Raw genomic sequence first — 19130 nt, forward strand, 5'->3', positions numbered from 1 at the left:
TATTTGTGCATGTTGATGAGCCCTTATCTCTTCCTAAGGTCAATGGCATTTCCTTTACTCCATTCTAAAGATTTCCAAAGGGTGATATGAGGTCACTGTACTTAGCACTGGCAACAGGAGCAAGGAGAAAGCATGCAAACCTACAGCCTATACACATGCTTACTGCACATAGAGGTGGGGGGGAGTCTTTTGCTTGAGACCCTGGAGAGCTGATGCCGGAAGAAGGCATGCAATGTGCCATCCAACCATCTCAGGAACTTCACTCCAGATTTGTGTAGAGTTTGCTTCTTAGCCTTTTCTTCTCCCAATGATATCCAGGAAGGCAGTGGAGGTTTAGGATCAGAGTTTTCCTTCTCCTAGATGGTCTAACTTCCCAGATTGATGAGCCCCATCTACCCCTCACTTCCCTCTACAGCATGTGCAGAAACCGCATTGTATTAGAATGCTTATATTCATAAGGCTTTGGGAAAGTGCTTATTAAGGACTTGCCACCCATTTTTTAGTGAATTGTCATACATTACAGGTATGTAAGGTGCTGAGATTTCCTTAAGCATTTGGCATCTTAATTTCTGTAAAGGAAAAGGAGCAGCTCAAGGAAGTTTGTTCCCTGAGGCATAACAGCAAATGGCATTTGCCCTCCACTTGGTCTCAGTCAAAGTCCGTAGTACCCAAGCTTAGCCAAGTTATTTTGGCACCTGAGACTGAAGATCTCACACCAGCCTTTTCCTGGGAGTTAAAATACAACAAAAATAAACTGAATAACTAGCAATTCTGTCTTTTTGTGACACCTAAAATCAGCTGGCCAAACTGCGAGAGGCAGTGAAGGATAGGTGTGCCTGGCGTGCTCTGGTCCATGGGATCACGAAGAGTCGGACACGACTGAACGACTGAACATAAAAACCAGCTACCTGAGGTGGCTGCCTCATCTACCTGTAATACCATAATAGGTACTTTGGGCATTTTATCTGACACAGAAAGTTGGGCTAGAAATATTTTAATTTTAATAAATAAATGTTCATTTGTAGTGTAAACATGCCCTAAGAGTTATGCTTCATTTGAATAGTCACCTTGTTTTTGTAGCTCTAGGAGGAAAAATAATTTGCTTCGATTCATTTCTGGTTGCTCCCCACCCTTACATTTCAAACTTGAAAATTTACTGATTTTGGAACAGCCACAGCCTGTCCTTTTGATGCAGTATAAATCTATCCTGCCCCTGATCTGTGCAAGAGCGCTATAGTAGAAAAAGGGGATATATACCACAGTGACAAGTAGCTTACAAACAAGGAAGCAAATTCCTTTATCTGCAAACAGTATATCTTATTAGGGTTCCCAATTGTATCTTTTTTATTACCACACTTTTTTGAAGTGATTAACCAGAAAATAAATGGCTGTAAGCTCCTGGCAATGTTTACTTGTAAACTTACAATAAATCCCATAAATATTAACCATACATCACTAATGGTTCCTCTTATTGTCTTCCTACTATTGAAAAACAAATTGCCACTTCATTAGATTTAGGATCCGATACGAAGCCAAGGTTTGTTTTTTATAAAATGGATTTAAATAGGCTTTGAATCAAGCTCTAGGAGAGACAGACTCTTTGGCTCTGCACCAGACATCCGATTCCTTCCAAAATTAAGCTGACATCACTTTTTGTTACAAAGAGCAAAGGAAAGCCAGGTTGGTTCTATTTATCCTTACTCTGTTTGTTCTCTGAGTGGCCAGCCATATTCAGGAAGGTTCACAAGCGGGGCACACTGGCAGTATTTGTCTCTTAATAATCCCAAACACTTGTCAATCAGATAGATGATGAAAAGGTGGTTATGTTAGGCCAACACAGGGTTGGGGGTCAGAAGAGGAGCCTGCTGGATCAGGCCAATAGCCCATCTAGTCCAGCATCCTGTTCTCACAGTGGCCAACTAGATGCCTGTGGGAAAGCCACAAGCAGAACCTGAGCACATGAGCGCCCACTCCACATCTGCAATTAACTTACATTGTTATCTGGTGTTCAAAAGAGGCATTGACTCCTATTATTATTGTTATAGGAATTCTAAGGTCTTATATATATAAAATAAATGTTCGTAACTGTACAAGGCAAACACATACATTAGTATATAAACCACATGACGCCATTTTGACTCTCCCAAATTGACCCAAAATATTTCTCTGCAAGGAGGAAGGAAATGGGGAAAGCTTTCCAATTGTCTTTGGACTGTAGGGACTTACACCTCTCTGTAAATACAGTCTTGCAAGTATCTGTTAAGCTGAGCACACTATCAAGATGCTTAAGAGATTCAGGAACTAAGTATTTACCACCTCAAAGGAATGGCCAGGCTACCCAGAAAAGGCAATCAGATAAGGCATTATCAGGTATCCTGGCAGACAGGAGAGAAGCAACACACTCAATTTTTTGGCTGGGGACCACCTCTTTCTGTGATGTATGTATAATGTTTTGGGGGGTGGTATTGAGCTACAGGGTAGGCAATTTCAAAAGTCTATTTAAGAGCTTACACACCAATGTTCTAGGTTCCTCTCCTCCCTCCCTGCGTGGAGTAAGCAGGGGACCTTGTTGCAACAGTTTAATAAAGATCATGCTTATTAGCTGCTTTGCTTCTCAATATTCTCTGGTTGGTCTCTGTTATTTTCTCCTACTGATAGAGAACTTACATAAGGACTCTATATGGGCTCTTGGATATCCCATAAGGGAAAAAGGAGCAGTTTTTTCTTATAACATTATTATTACTTGTTGTTGTTCAGTCGTTCAGTCGTGTCCGACTCTTCGTGACCCCATGGACCAGAGCACGCCAGGCACGCCTATCCTTCACTTCCTCTCGCAGTTTGGCCAAACTCATGTTAGTAGCTTCGAGAACACTGTCCAACCATCTCATCCTCTGTCGTCCCCTTCTCCTTGTGCCCTCCATCTTTCCCAACATCAGGGTCTTTTCTAGGGATTCTTCTCTTCTCATGAGGTGGCCAAAGTACTGGAGCCTCAACTTCAGGATCTGTCCTTCTAGTGAGTACTCAGGGCTGATTTCTTTGAGAATGGATAGGTTTGATCTTCTTGCAGTCCATGGGACTCTCAAGAGTCTCCTCCAGCACCATAATTCAAAAGCATCAATTCTACGGCGATCAGCCTTCTTTATGGTCCAGCTCTCACTTCCGTACATTACTACTGGGAAAACCATAGCTTTAACTATACGGACCTTTGTTGGCAAGGTGATGTCTTTGCTTTTTAAGATGCTGTCTAGGTTTTTTATTATTACTTATAACATTATTATTACATGTTTATTGCTCCCTGTGAAGATGAAGCTTGTATTTAACTTCTACTGGATTATTGTGTTCTGAGTGTGCATGCTCACTTTCATTTGGATACCCCATGTGTTCAAAACAGTGTGCAGTGTGCACAGCCTTTTGACCCTTGGGAGAAAGGCAGATTATCTATGTAATACATAAAAAATATGGCCAGTGAGCAAACAGAGAATGCTAAACATTCAAATTAAATCAAAGGCTGTGCTTTGAGTGGACCAAAAATCCACACACACAGGCATACACAAAAGGCCACTACTAGAGACATTCAATCTCAACTAAACTACACAGGCCGGAACTCAATGCAACTCAACCATCATGCTCCAGAATGGAATGCGGCATCCCTGTTCTCTAATAGGCCACTTTGCTATACTCACTGTGGCTTGTGTCTTCTCAAAGCTTCCTCATTGGGTACGTACCATTCTGTCATTGGCTGGCACTGATTGGGCTACTGCCATGCATACAAAGGCTGCACGGTCTCAGCTGGGAGGTGTGTGTGGTAATTTGAGCTGTAGTCCAGCACCACCCAGAAGGTCACAGGTTCTGCATCCCGGCTAAAATATTATTTCTGGTGGAAGACACCCAGTGAGCTTCGTGGCCCCACAGGATTTTGAGCACAAGCTTTCTTGCTTCTGTCTATCCACTAGACTATACTGGTGGTAATAGTTCTCCTACCTCTCTTTGATTACAAAACCCCTTACTATGTCACCAAAATTAGCTTTCTGCATGATTCATTCATCGGTTATCACAAATCAACTTGCCAGCTAGCTTGGAAAACAGCAGCCACAGAATTTATGCCATGGAATGGGCATGCCCACCCCAAGTTAAATGTGTACCGACATGGTCCTGAAACCAATACACACGTCAGATTCTCTGCACATCTTTTTTTAAAACAAACAAACAAACAAAAAACCAAGGGTCTATGGCAGATCTTAGAGACACTGCACTTTTAGCAACTGGTATCTCTCATATCAGCAATAAGTCTGTACAATAAAAACCACAGAAAAGTTAAAACGGACATCAATAAAACACCATGGAAGGATGTATTCTTAATTGCCTGCATAGGCCTGGTGGAATAAAGAAGTTTTCAGAAAATGTTTAAAAGTTGTCACAGCAGGCCTGCGCGTGTGTATTTCTACTGTTGTGAATTTTAGAAAATTGGAAACAACTGGGGGTTTTTTAGGTTAGTTTTCTCTGTTTTTATTTTTTGTATTCTTGTGTAGTTACCTTTTTTGCATCTGTTTTTGTATTGAATGGAAATATATATATTCTTATTTCTGTATTATACTGTATTATAATTAAATCATTTTGATCTGAATTTAACCATTAGTAAGTTTATATAACTTTATTTAAAAACAAACAAAATACACCACTATGGCCAATGGACAAGGACACTTTAAGAGTCACTGCCGTTGCAGAAATCACACATACAACACCCAGATGAAGTCACTAGTTCATACAAATGCCTCATCCATTCAGCCCCTGTGGTGGCACACTCCCAATGTTTATTACACTGGAGCTGTCTTCTCTGCAAACTTGCTCTAAGAATCCCCAAAGTCAGAAAATATGCACTGATTAAAATAGATCTGACAACAGAGGTGCTTCAAGTCTCTCAAAACTAGGGATGGAGGAAAATTTCATCTTGCATTTTTAAGTGAACTGACCTAATTCACACCTAGATTAATACATAGATTGGAACGTGCCCTGAATTTTGCAATGGAGCTCTAAAAACATACCAAAACCAATAAAAATGTGTAATTAAGGCTAAAGTAACTTTAGACGTGCATGAACCAAGATAAAAAATGTAATTAAAAATGTTTGTGATACGTATGGGATAACATATGCATTTAAATATTTAAATATTTGTCTTCATACTTTTTTTAAAATCACATTTATGTATAATCAAGGCAAAATTGCCCTGAAATCAAATCAGACAGATCTGTCCATTCCTATTCAAAACACACAGGCATAGCTTTCTTGTGTTTTATTCTCTCAGTTTGAGGCTGTATTGCAAGAACTTCGAATTGAGATAATCAAGGTTTATATTTTGTTTTTGGGAACACAGAAAATAGTACTATAAAGTCTTATAGTACCACAGGACCAAAATAATGGTTTGAAGGTGCATTGGATGTTCCATTACTGGATATGTTCCATTGTGCCAAAAGCAGTTTAGTCCTGCTGGCCACATGACCTGGAAAGCTGTCTGTAGACAAACGCCAGCTCCCTCAGCCTGAAAGTGGAGATGAGTGCCGCACCCCATAGTCACCTTTGACTGGACTTAATTGTGGAGTGGGCAGTGGTGGAGTTAGCTGCATGGGCGCCTGGAGCAGCGGCCATGCCGTGCACCTGGAGGGGGGGGCATGCTGCGCAGGGGGCAACGGCATGATCCGCTGCACGCGGGGGCGGCAGGACGAGCCCCTGCAGTGTGCCTTTTTGTCACCCCCCCCTCAGGGATGATAGCCAGGGCGAACTGCCCCCACCGCCCCCCCTTCCTATGCCCCTGTCCATGGGTCCTCTAGCTTTACCTTTTTTAAACCTGGGGACTGCTTCTTGGAGAAAGAATAGAATGCACATATACTCAAACTAGTTTGGACAATCTTTCAGTAAATGAGGACTAAATGTAAGGCTTGGAGTTTTAATATTGCTGGTTTCAGGACGGGGAATTCTGGTGTGTTTTTACAAGTGCTGTTTTAAATTGTTAAAGTGTATTTTTAATTGTTAGTTTTGTTTAACCAACACTAAGACTTTGGGGAAGGACTGGGTGTGACTGCAAATATATCCAGGGAACACCAAGTTAATGTAGATGAATTACATAACCCTGCCCAAATTAATAAACTCAATTTTGTTAGGAGACCAGGGTGAGGGCATTTTCTCTCTCTCCCAACATTCAAAGCCACAAAAACAAGGTAGGATCTAGCCCTGCAAATATGTGCAATTTAAAGATGTTGCCTTAAAAAATGATTAGACACGGTCACGGAGGATAGCTCAATCAACAGCTATGAGTCATGGTGGCTAAATGAAACCTCTGTGTTCAGAGGAAATGTATCTCTGAATACCAATTGCCAGGGGGAACAGCAGCAGCAGCAGAAGCAGACAGTCCTCTTACTTTTGTGTTCCCTAGCCGATTTTGACCTGTCACAATGGAAAACAGTATGCTGGACTAGATGAGCTTTTGGTCTGATATGCAGCAGGGCACTTCTTACATCATGGATGGGTGGCTTTCTAGATGTTGTTGCATTGTAACTCCCATTGGCCATGCTAACTAGGACTGATGGGAGTTGGAGTTCAACAACAACTGGAGATCCACAGGCTCTCTATCCTTGTCTTGTCTTAAATTGTTATGTGCAGCTACCATTGGGCACTACAAACACCACTGCAATGTTTGCTAGAGAGCTCACAACACTTTTCATTATGTACCATTTCAACTTCTTTAAAAAAAAACACCACACAAACATACACCACAACTCCAGAATTTTGTAAGTCACTGTTATTAGATATTTGAATGAAGCAGAATTAAGGAACAAATTAGATGTCATATTAAATACATCTTTGCATTTAACACACAAGCTTTTTAATTCAAAACTGCTGGTGTGGTGTGTAAGTGTGTACTGTGGAGAGGTGGGGTTTAACTCTTTCTTCTCCTATATGATCCTAACAAAAGTCTATCAATGGGAGATTCTCTCTCATTGCAGACAGTGGCCTCAGAAGAGTGATTGTCAACCGCATGAAGGGAGGAAAGGTTTAACAATTCCCCCGGCTCCTGCAACCCCAATAATTATCAGCTTCTACTAGCTGCATTTTAGAACACTTGCATGCTAAATGCATTTAACATCTAATTTGGCCCTAAATTTCAGGTGTCAGAAATGGTAGCAGTCAGAGGTTAATGCATTGGGGTCGGTACAGAATTTGTACTGGGAGCATGAAGGCATTCATATAACACAGTACAATGTTCCTCCAAAATTAACGTTCCTAAATATATAAGTTTAGTCATAGCTGTAAAGGTTCACAGTGCTCAGAAGGTCTCATTGCCCTCAGGAGATTTCTCATTGGGACAGATGTTTTTAGCATCTAATGGAAACAGAAAGCTCAAGACACACAGCTTTTCATTACAGAGAACCAAACCACAGTATGGACTCAAATATCAATGCAGGTTCCTTCATTTGGGGTACAACATGTCCAGCATTGAGGGCTACACTTGAAGGATACCACACATGAGAGAACTGATTCTACTTTGTATATTTTTCCTTCACATATTGCATTGCTTGTGCATAATCTTTCCTACGCCCTCCCTTTTCAAAACGTTTAACTTTAAACGTGAACAATACATGAGTCCATAATAGGAGTCCATCAAAACAAATTGGGCCTTTCCACATCATTTTTTTTTTACTTACCGTAAACAGAAGGGCTGCAGGCTTAGGATGCAATCCACATTTCATTCAAGCTAATGGCCACAGATTTTAATAAGAGTTGGACTCCACGCCACAAAAATATGCCTCAAGTAGGATCCATTTGTTGCCTTCTACTGAATTTTATCTATTTTGTGCCATAGCATTTGCAGTTCTTTAAGAAGATTTCACAATAAGTTCAACGGCGTTGATATACACACATTTCTTTTGGCATGTAGATGTGCTACTTAATAATGCCCCTCTAGGCCACCTCCTCCAGCACCATAATTCAAAATCATCAATTCTTCAGTGATCAGCCATAAAGAAGGCTGATCGCCGAAGAATTGATGATTTTGGATTATGGTGCTGGAGGAGACTCTTGAGAGTCCCATGGACTGCAAGATCAAACCTATCCATTCTGAAGGAAATCAGCCCTGAGTGCTCACTGGAAGGACAGATCCTGAAGCTGAGGCTCCAATACTTTGGCCACCTCATGAGAAGACTCCCGGGGAAAGACCCTGATATTGGGAAAGACTGAGGGCACAAGGAGAAGGGGACAACAAAGGACGAGATGGTTGGACAGTGTTCTCGAAGCTACCTACATGAGTCTGACCAAACTGCGGGAGGCAGTGGAAGAAAGGAGTGCCTTGCGTGCTCTGGTCCATGGGGTCACGAAGAGTCGGACATGACTAAACGACTAAACAACAACAACAAGGCCAAAAATAAGCATAGCAAGAGCTATGTGGCTCCTACCAGAAGCTACAGTCTTGCATCTCCTATTTCCCTTCCCAGCCCCAGTAATGTCTAGTACTACAGAATACATGACCTGATATTACTTACTGTTCCCATATCCACAAGTGGCAGACAGTGCAGGGGAGTGCAAGTGTGGAAACTCACAGCACAATGATGTACTGCTACACTTAATACTAAGCATTAACAGGAAGACTACACAATGAATTGCTGCTTTTGGTGATTAGCGCGTGGCTCCTATAACTTCCAGTTCTGGCAGGATTAAAAGCTGACTGTTACCATGTCTTTGCTCTACATTGCTTTGTGGTTGTTTTTGGTCCTGCCACTAATCTGCTATTGCTGGTGTATGAATTTTGTATTTTTTATTTTATTGTTGGCTTCATTTGATTTTGTAAACCACTGTGGATCTCTTTGATTAGCAATGCAGAAATATTTTATGAAAGAAAAAACTGGCATTGGCACAGCTTTAATGCCCTGGGTTTGAAGTTGATTAGGTCTGCAGAATGTGAATCCATCAAAACTGCCTTGCAAAAATGTACTAGAAATCCTTCAGTTACAACTTAACCTACACCCTAGCCGTATGTTACCATAAAATTAATTCCAAGCCTCAACAATACCTTACAGCAAGGATGGTTATACCTTAGAGCAGTGGTTACTAGCTATGGTGGCTATGATCTGCCTCCTTGGTCGGAGGCAATAATGCTTCTAAATATTAAGTTACTGGAAACTACAAGAGAGGAAAGTGCTCTTGTGCTTGGGTCTTGATTGTGGGTTGTGCCAGCAGGAACAGGATGCTGGATGAGATGGGCCATTGACCTGATCCAACAGGCTCTTGTTATGTTCCTATGGGGAACCTGTGGCCCTCTAGATGCTGTTGGATTACATACTTCCATCATCCGTGACCATTGACCATGCAGGCTGGGGCTGATGGGATTTGTAGTCCAGGAGGGCTGCAGGTGGTTCCTCATCCCTGCTTTATAACAATATGTTGAATATATTACCAGGTTAGTTTTATTCCCATCTTACTTGCTCTAAATGTCTCCCAAGTATTGCATTCAAAGGAAAAGATGCCTATGCTGGGGATAATATGCTGAAAACCAATAAAGGGACCTAAGGATTAGGTTGCTAAACTACTAAACATAACATTGAATGGGCCTGGTCTGGGTAGATGTAGTCTGTTTCAAAATGTCCACATATACTAGGGACAAAAATGCATTGGGGCATAAGGAAAAATAAGAGTGTAATTTTATTCATTATCAGTAAACATCAGATATCTTGGACTTAATCCTTTCAACAAAGATAGTGGGAAAGCTCTTGCTGACTTTAGTGGCTATACAGTCATTCCACAAACTTCTAATAAATAGTGGATTGATTCTGTCAGCAAAACATAAGCTGCCATGTGAATTCAGGTTTTTTTTGCCACTGAAAGCAAATCTGTGGTTTGCTTTTATTCTTTCAAAGACAATTAGCAAAGCACTCCAGATACTGAATAGTTCTATTCATTTGTACAAATTATTCCTTGGCAGCAGCCTATTTATTTCCTCTCCTTTTGCTCCTGATGCATTTAAAAGAGGATACAAAAGCCTGCCTGTCATTAATCCTACTTGGCTGGTTTGGAAAAAGACAAGTGGTGCACACACCACTGAACATGTAACATTTTTGCTTTCTTTTAAAGAGATTTTTAGGAAGCGCTTAGCAATCTTCCATCACCTCCACTCTCTGTGACTGTATAGTCCCAATTAATGGATAATGTGGGGGGTTTGGGGGGGGGTGCCTGTGTGTGTGTGTGTGTGTGTGTGAGAGAGAGAGAGAGAGAGAGAGAGAGAGAGAGAGAGAGAGAGAGAGAAGTTGGGGGAACTGGAAGACAGATAAGTGGGAGTATTTGGCATGGAAATTATGGATCAGCTGACAAGCATTCCAATTTCTGCTGCCTCCCATGTAGCTTTTTTAAGATAATCAACACACTGCTAAATTGTTGCTTCAGAGGACTGGCAGTGCCTTCAACTCTCATTGACAAATGTTGCCTAACTGACCTGCTCATTAGAGAGCGAGAGAATATCTGATTAAAATAATTAATAATTAATGCACTGGTGCACATTCTTTCAATAAGAAAAGTTATAAATCAAATAAGGCCTGCTCTTCATTCTCTCCGACATTAGTGTTGAGGAAATGCCTCTTAGAGTGACAAAACTCTGATCCCACCAAACAATGCAACCCCGCTCTATCCAACCAACCTTGCTGGAATATTTGTTAAATTAGTTAATTTTCCCCTTGCTTTTAAATGAGAAGAAAAAACAAGCCATGGGTGGCCTTGCTAACCTCAAAAGGCCAAATAGCCAAGGTTATAAAATCATCCCAGCTCAGAATACTGGATCTGAAATAAAAGAAGCATTTATTAAATTCTACCCCCAAACCAGTAACAGAGGTAGCATTAATAATTTTGAAAAGCAAAGCCTAAGCCAATTTCCTGTAAGAGTGCAGAATCATTTAATAAAAATGGACTGTGCCTGAACTTTAACTGAAAAACAATTTTTAGTAAACTAGGTATGTCAGGATCTATTTTTACTCTGGGGTTGTCCTTACTTTTTACAGGCATGGTAACACTATAATGGGTACAAGCCTGATCACACACTCATTTTCTTATGCATATTCAAATCATACCCCTCTTCAGCACTCATAAATTATGATATAAATGTTTTTTAAAAATTGAAATTGCAGTTTTATAGCATGAAGAATGGACAAATTATTCATTTGTTGCAAGACACTTGTTCTCCAGCCAGTAAGGGCAATTTGTGTGTATGTTTTGGGGTGGGGGATTCACACGTCTTCCCACAGCTACCGCTTCCTTTGTAGCCAAACTGCAGTTTGCCAGCAATAGATATGTGCACCTTTCCTAACATCCAACCAACTGCAGGTGTGCCTGGAGGAAGAAGATTATCTGGACCCATTTCATTCTGGCTTCAGACCCAGTTTCAGCACTGAAACATGGATGAGCACCCCAGTTGATGACCTTTTATCTTTAAGTGGCTTTTAACAGAAGAAGAAGAGAAGAGTTTTGGATTTGATATCCCGCTTTTCACTACCCGAAGGAGTCTCAACTGTCTGTGATGTTCTTCTGAAGCTACTCAGAGGAACTGGAGGCAGTTGCAGCGGTTCTACTCTTACCTATAGAGAGCAGCACTGGGGAACTTTTCTCAACCCCATGGCTATTAGGCTGTAAGGTTCCTCAAGGGTCTATTCTGTCCCTTGTGCTATGAAAGCAATGAAAGCTGTCATCTGGGGATTTGCAGCACAATATCATCAGTATGCTGATGGCATGCAGCTCTACCTCTCCATGGCATATAAATCAGCAAAGGCTGTACCAGCTACTGGTACTAGACAAGTGAGGCTGAAGCCGTTGGTGGGCTGGATGGGAGCCAATAAATGGAGGCTGAAACTGATTAAGAGGGAGGTGTTGTGGGCAGGCAGTACTCATGTTAGGAAATTAGGCAGGCAGCCTGCTCTGGGGATGGTTGCACATCTGAAGGAGCAGGTATGCAGTCTCCTTGATGTCAATTTGTCACTAGAGGCCCAAATGGCTTCTGTGGCAAGGGATGCTTATGCTCCACTACAGCTGGCTAGTTCGCTGCAGCACTTCCATTTGGACTACTTCAATCCACTCTACATGGGGCTACCCTTGAAGATGGTCTGAAAGATGCAGCTGGTGCAGAATGTGGTTGCCAGGATAGTGACGGGGGCAGTACAGTTGGACCATTCATCAATATCCCAATGTGTCCTGTTTCAGGCCAGGTCCCAGCAAGAGAGGGTCCACAAGGCCCACAAGCAGTCCAGGAACTGGGCAAACAACTAGCAGTAAAGACAAGGGCACAGGCCAAAGACAAGAGGCAGTACACAGCCTGGCCACACAGAGATAGGTGTTCAGGCCAGGTGTGTAGCTGGTAGAAAAACAGCTCTTCCACCCAGGTACTTTTGAACTGGAGCTGCTGGAACCACACCAGTGTCCTGCTGAATTCCACCAGTTATCAGAGAGACGTTTCCTCATGGGGAGGACGTTGTCTCCAAATGAGTCTTTTCCTGAATTATGGCAGGAATTATGGGGCAGGTTTCCACATGTCATTTAAGGAGCTGTTGCTCTTGTGGGCTTGGGGACCATTCAGCCTCAGCTTCTTGGACAACACTCCCTTGCTGTCTGGTTCAAAAGCCCTGACTCTAAGGTGCTTTTCAAATGTATTTTACATTGTTTTAAATTCTGTGTTGTTTTACATTGTGATGTTGTATGACTGTTCTGGGCTTCTTCAGGGAAAAGGTATAGATAAAAATCTAACAAACAACAACATCTCAAAGAAACAAAAATCAAAATCAAATGTATGTCATTTGATTCTGAAAAGGTTGTAGTTTCAGTTAACTAAGAAAAACAGAACCAGCTTCTGCCCGTGGTAAACTTGTACAGTGTCTTTTGGATAAGAAAACAAACAGTGGGATACTTACATTTGAAGAGAGCATGGCATTATTGAAGCTTCTATACATACACCCTATCTAATCCATGGATTAAAATCTCTTATGGGTGCCCTGTTATGTAAAGTTCAGTAATAGTAATCTAGAGGGAACCAGATTTATGCAGTTACTTAAGATACTGTTCACCTTCCTCTACAAAACAATAGACTATTGAGAAGAAATTTCATATGCTCGGGGCCAGATTCTGTAAGCTTTAAGTATGCAGGACATGCCAACTTGGGAACAAACTTTTGTGCTATAGATTTGCGTAGTTTTGGTGTTTACTTTTAACAATCGCTATCTCAGGGCTTAAGGCTGGAGTCATGAAATGACAGTTTGTAATTTTACCACCAGCTAAGGAATATGTGGGTGAGGCTAGACTTGACTTCTGCCAAGTCATCATGCTTCTGAATTAGTAAATTAGGCTGCAAACATAACCTCACATACCTGGGAGTAAGCTTCACTGAATTCAGTGGGACTTACTTCTGAGTAGGCATGCTTAGAATTCTAGCTTTATGTAAATTTCCAGGATCACAAGAGGAAAATAATGGAACCATCTAATATATTAAGAAACTTTCATCAGACTCAGAAGACACCCTTTTCCCTATCTCTATGGGATTTTAGAAAGGCTGTACTGTATTACCACCTGTCAGGTAAATGGGAATAGGCAGGCACCAGCAGAAGAACTGAATTACAGTATAGTTTCAGGAGACCTGTCTTTCATCTTTCCACCCACTTTGGCTTGTTGAGTCAATACAGTCCAAAGTTAAGGTGCATTTATGATGGCAGCTTACTACCATTGGAATTGTCCCCCCATTGCATGTTTTGCTATTAGCAGTAGTTTGAGGTTACATTTTACTGTGTGATTTAAGAGAACATACTGCTATTTCTACTGTGTTGCTTAAAAGACTGCAGATGGCTCTCGAGAACTGTTAACAGCTCTCTGTCCTTCTGAGCAGAGTTCCTATTCAAGGCCAAGGTTGTATTCTTTTGCACCAAGGCAGAATGAAGAACAGTAAATCAACTCTTTATGCTTTTGTTAGCAGGACTTGAGATAACACACAAACACACACACACACACACACTTATGAACAAATGCAGCAGCTTTCATTGACAATGGCTTAGTCTCAACATCTTTCCTGTTATGCTGTTATCAGAATGGGAAATCAAACACAAGTGTGCTCATTTATTGTGAGGCACTTGAAATCACAGGGTCACCTACAGTAATATTAAAGGGCCATAACAAAACTGAGTGTTTCAGGTGAGAATACTGTCTAGAGTTCATATTTTTGGGGTTTTCCCACCAGGCACCAATTCAGGGCCTGTTCAATTCTGCTTTTTAAAAAGCTATGCTTAAAAAAAAATCCTACAACGCCTGTTTAAATGATTCAGTTTTACATTAATATTACTCCATACTGATTTACTGCTTTGTTAATAGACTGACAAGACAGCAATGGGACAGGGACAGTACAAGAAAACCAATGCAAGAGGATATCTGTATAGCTCACTTTAAGGACCCTGGAAACAGATTATCAACTACATTTGCAGATGCGGTCTACCTTACGGTTGCTTTAGTTTATACCAACACAATGTTCCAATTCTGAAAGAAGTACAGTTGAGAGAAACATTGTTACCTGTTCAACGTTAAGATTTGCTCGCACAGGAAATTCCAGTTTGATGAGAGACTAATAATAATATGTTGGCCAACTGGCTGTGACTGAGGAAGACTGACTTCTATTTAGAAAGCTCTACTACTCTCCTCAGGAAGGCACCCTTGGACTTTCTTAGAATACAATATTCCAGACAAATTCAACCTAACAGAGATCCTAAGTACACTTACTTGCAACAAGTACATTTCATTGAAATCAGCTGCATCTGTTGGAAATGAACCAAGGAGGAACCAAAATATTCCTCCATCTCTTCCTTCATGTGACTTCAGACCATGGCCTTGGATATGGACACTTGAGGAATCTGCTTGCTTCACAGTTGAAGCAAATTGGCCTGATGTGCTCCTCCTAAACTAACTCATGGATCAGAACAAAGCATTTCTGCTACCAATACTGTGTTCAAAATGGAACTGACAAGATCCCTGTGATCAGGTGTGGGGGGAGATGGTTACCTGCAACAGTACACAGTTGTGGAGGCAGATATGCTTGAAGTGGTTACTTTGACTGTTCTTTGAAAAGGGATTAAAATGTTAAAGGCAGCCCTTCAACCACTTTTCAAACATGCAAGTAAGTTGAATAAGATGTTCATGTTTAAATACAAACTTTAATGTGTTTTTTAGTTTCGAAAATTCACTAATGCAATGTAAAGTACAGAATGGATTCAATAAGTAACACATGTGCAACAAAAACAGACTAAGAAGTACAGTCATACCTCGGGTTATGGCCACTTCAGGTTGCACGTTTTCGGGTTGCACACCACGCCAAATCCAGAAGTACCAGAATGGGTTACTTTTGGGTTTGGTCCTTCGTGCATGCGCAGAAGCGGCGAATCACAACCCACATGTGCACAGACACGGCACTGCGGTTTGTGAATGCGCCTCCTGCACAGATCGCGTTCGCAACCCGAGCATCCACTGTAGACTGATCCAGCCATCTCTACCCTGGTACCCTAATGCTGCTATGGTATATTGTTATTCATACTGGTATTTCAATGCCAACATCCTAATTTAAATTTCTAGTAGTTCTTGGGAGGTATGTAGATGGCCTTAAATTAGGTTTATTACTTGTGGAACTCCAAAGTGCAACTTCCCTGTCTCCTCTCCCTTTTCAATGCTATGACTGAACTCCTACGTTCTCTCTTAGGTGATGTTCACAACATATTTTTAAAGCACATTGACTTCCCCCCAAATATTCCTGGGAACTGTAGTTTGTTTTGGGTGCTGGGGTTTGTTGTTTGGGGGGACTACAGTTCGCAGGATTATTTTAGGGTAAACCATGTGCTTTAAATTTGCATTAAATGTATGGTGTCAATGTGACACCATACTGAGGTTGCTAACACTTGTAGCAGTCTGACATTAAATGCTAGGAGGACAGCTACCATTCAAAGCAACATTTTCAGACATCTCAGCAAAATATAGCATTATACAACTCTCCTGAATGGCCTATCATGTTCTCACGCAGACCATGTTCTGTATGGCTCCCGGCCTGGGCGGTGGGGCAGGGCAGAAGTTTCCTCCCCCTTTGGTTCAAAAAAGAAAAGAAACCTTCACAAGTCCTAAGAAGTTTAATTACAGTGGGGCTTTAAACCCAAATCTGTATAAAACAGATTTCAAGGTCTGCTACTAAAAATGATTTGCATTTGGGGAGCATTAGAAATTACCAGATGTACTGTGTCCCATTAACCTTTTGTGGAGGGGCATACAAAATGGATTTTAGTTCCAAATGATTGCTTCCACTATCTACAACTACAAGGAGTTGGTAGACTTTCAATGAGGGCTGTGCCACATCTGACACAGAGTTTTTATTCCTAACAGAGCTCCATAGAGGGTGTTCTCATGGGGAAAAAGAAGGTGAAACAGCAGAGATTACAGTTCAGTGCCTCTGAACAGGCAAAACTCTGGTGGGGTGTTTTAAAAAAAAAATCCTCTGACACCCTGCCTGTCAAATGCTGCATTCAGCAGCTGTAATATAAAGCCAATGTAGAGAATGGAAATTGCTGTAGTGGAATATTTGAAATCACTTGCCGAAAGTGTCTGTGGAACATCTAAGAACCCTTCAGTCACTGACATACAATGGAATATTTATCAAGGAACTTGGCATTTCTTAAAGGGTTTATTAAAGAACTCTACATGTGTCCCCATTGTTATGCTTCATTATGTTCCATGCCTAAAATCTTCACAAGATAAAACACTTCAGGGGTTTTCAGGAGGTAATTTCTCCCCTACAGAAAAGGGTGGTATCTAACTGATGCCCTGTGCTGACAGAAGGCATCTGGAAGTGGACAGAGAGGGGGGCAATTTTGTGCTATTTCCTCTCCCCCCCTCAATATAATCTACCCTGGGGGTCTTAGGGAGCAGATTTTAAGGGACTGCAGGGGCAAAGCGGTAAATTCCCTCCCTCCCTTTTCTGCTCTGAATGCATTCCATTAGCAAAGGGGCACCAATTGGATGCCACCCGAACAGTATACATTTCATTTCATTTCATTTTACTTTTAATGTTAAGGAAAATTGCAACAAAGTTATAATTTGAAAGCAGAAAACAGTGACAACGGATGTTACATGCTAACATCCAACCATAGCTGTCAACTTTTCCCTTTTCTTGTGAGGAATCCTATTCGGAATAAGGGAATTTCCCTTTAAAAAAGGGAAAAGTTGACAGCTATGCAACCAACCATTGTTTTGGACCGAAAATTTTGAATCTTTAACCTGGAATCATCTTCCTCTTAATCACATTGCACTATCTACAAACAGCTGTTACTTACACTCTAGGAACCTACCGGTAATCATTATTCATCTCCTGTAAAGATAGGCCTCACCCATGGATGGAGAACAACATTTTTTGCTCAAGCGCTGTTCATAACTGAAGCTGCAGAGGAGCTACACCATAGCAGCAGGCAGGATAGCCAGGAAAGTACTTACAGCAATAGCCACAGATGGGCCACAGAGCCAAGCAGGCAAGCATAATTGCCTAGAGATTTTTTTTAAAAAAATTAAATGACTCATAAATGGAATAAAATAAATGAATAAAAGAGAGGTGTTTGGTGTCAGAACCTGGGACAGCGATTGTGGGAGCTGGAGCCAAGCAAAGGCAAATGATCAGTGCCAAGGACGGGGAGCAGGCAATCCAGTATATTACCCCAGTACTGACCTGAACTCTCATGAGGGCAAATATACCTAGGCAGGGCGGTCTGTGCCATAGGCCCCACCTCCCTGGAGGAAATCAGTACAGTGGACACTCGGGTTGCGAACACGATCCATGCGGGAGGCGCATCCGCAACCCGCAGTGCCGCACCTATGCATGCACGGGTTGCGATCCGGCGCTTCTGCACATGCACAAAGTGAGATTTAGTGGTCCTGCGCATGCGCAAGCGCCGAAACCTGGAAGTAACCCGTTCCAGTACTTCCGGGTTCGGCACGGAGCGCAACCCGAAATCACGTAAACTGCAGCGTTCGCAACCTGAAGTATGACTGTACTCAATTAAAGAGATGCTTTGTTTTTGCAACCTGCCTTTGACTGAAGTGGTGTTTTCTGCTGCCTCAGGGACTGGCATGTGTGTGTGTGTGTGTGTGTGTGTGTGTGTATAGCAGAATGCACAGAGCTGAGATAAATTCTGGGGTCTTGGGTGATACAGGCAAGAAACCATGATTGGAGCCAGAGGATAAAAGAAGCAAAGTCCCTGGGGATTAGGGACAGACAGCTGTGTCTTCTCTTCATTTCAGGAAGTCTCCACCAGAAGAACTGCCTCAGTGGCTGCTTCCTGAAACGTTCCAGATACAAGGTCTTCCTTGGGTTTGTTATTATTTAGTTAATTAAATTTATACACCACCCTTTACCCGATGACCACAGGGTGGTTTACAGTATAAACCTCCACTGTTATGTCCCCTAACTGTGTCTCTGCCTGGATCCAAGACCACGACAGCAGTATTAGATATTCCAATGCTGATATTTCCGGGTTCAGAATAGTTGTGAGTGCAAAAGAGCTCTTTTCAGGATATTTTGATAAACCGTAAGATGTTTCTGTAACACAATTAAGGAAGTAAAATGCAAATCTCACAAGCTGCATCTGAGAAACCCTGTTCCTCCCCCTTCACTTTTGATAGGTTCCACATTTTCCCATTGTACCTTTGCATGAGCAGACATAAATGCATCTAAAATGCACCTTAACTAATATAAAGAGAGTGAGAGAAAGAGATGCATCAAGAAGAAAAAAGTTACAATGGCAAAACAAACTTCTCAAATTTGGTCTGAGAGCCTGTTCAAGTCAAGAGAGCAGATAAAGTTCATTTAAGTACTTTGCAATAGAACCCAGCTACAACTATAAAGAAAGGAGTGAGAAAAGGTCTCAAGCGGGGAAAGGGATTCATGGCATGGTTTATGTTCCCCAGTATCATCCATCAACACAAGTGGGAAAGAATGTGGTTTGTTGATTGACTGCAATAAATTATTTGATAAGGTGAGGACAGGACAAGGAGCTAGAGGATAACTTGGTTCTCTGCTGGAATGGCTTTTGAGATAACTCAGGGAAACC

General features: G+C 41.6%; 1 protein-coding gene across 3 annotated transcripts in view; it reads right to left on the minus strand.

Annotated features, from left to right (window-relative positions):
- Positions 1–19130, minus strand: part of NPR3 (natriuretic peptide receptor 3) — a 47416-nt gene that overhangs the window by 16940 nt on the left and 11346 nt on the right. The window lies entirely within an intron of this gene.

The sequence above is a fragment of the Lacerta agilis genome, chromosome 11 (assembly GCF_009819535.1).
Source record: "Lacerta agilis isolate rLacAgi1 chromosome 11, rLacAgi1.pri, whole genome shotgun sequence".
Lineage (NCBI taxonomy): Eukaryota > Metazoa > Chordata > Lepidosauria > Squamata > Lacertidae > Lacerta > Lacerta agilis.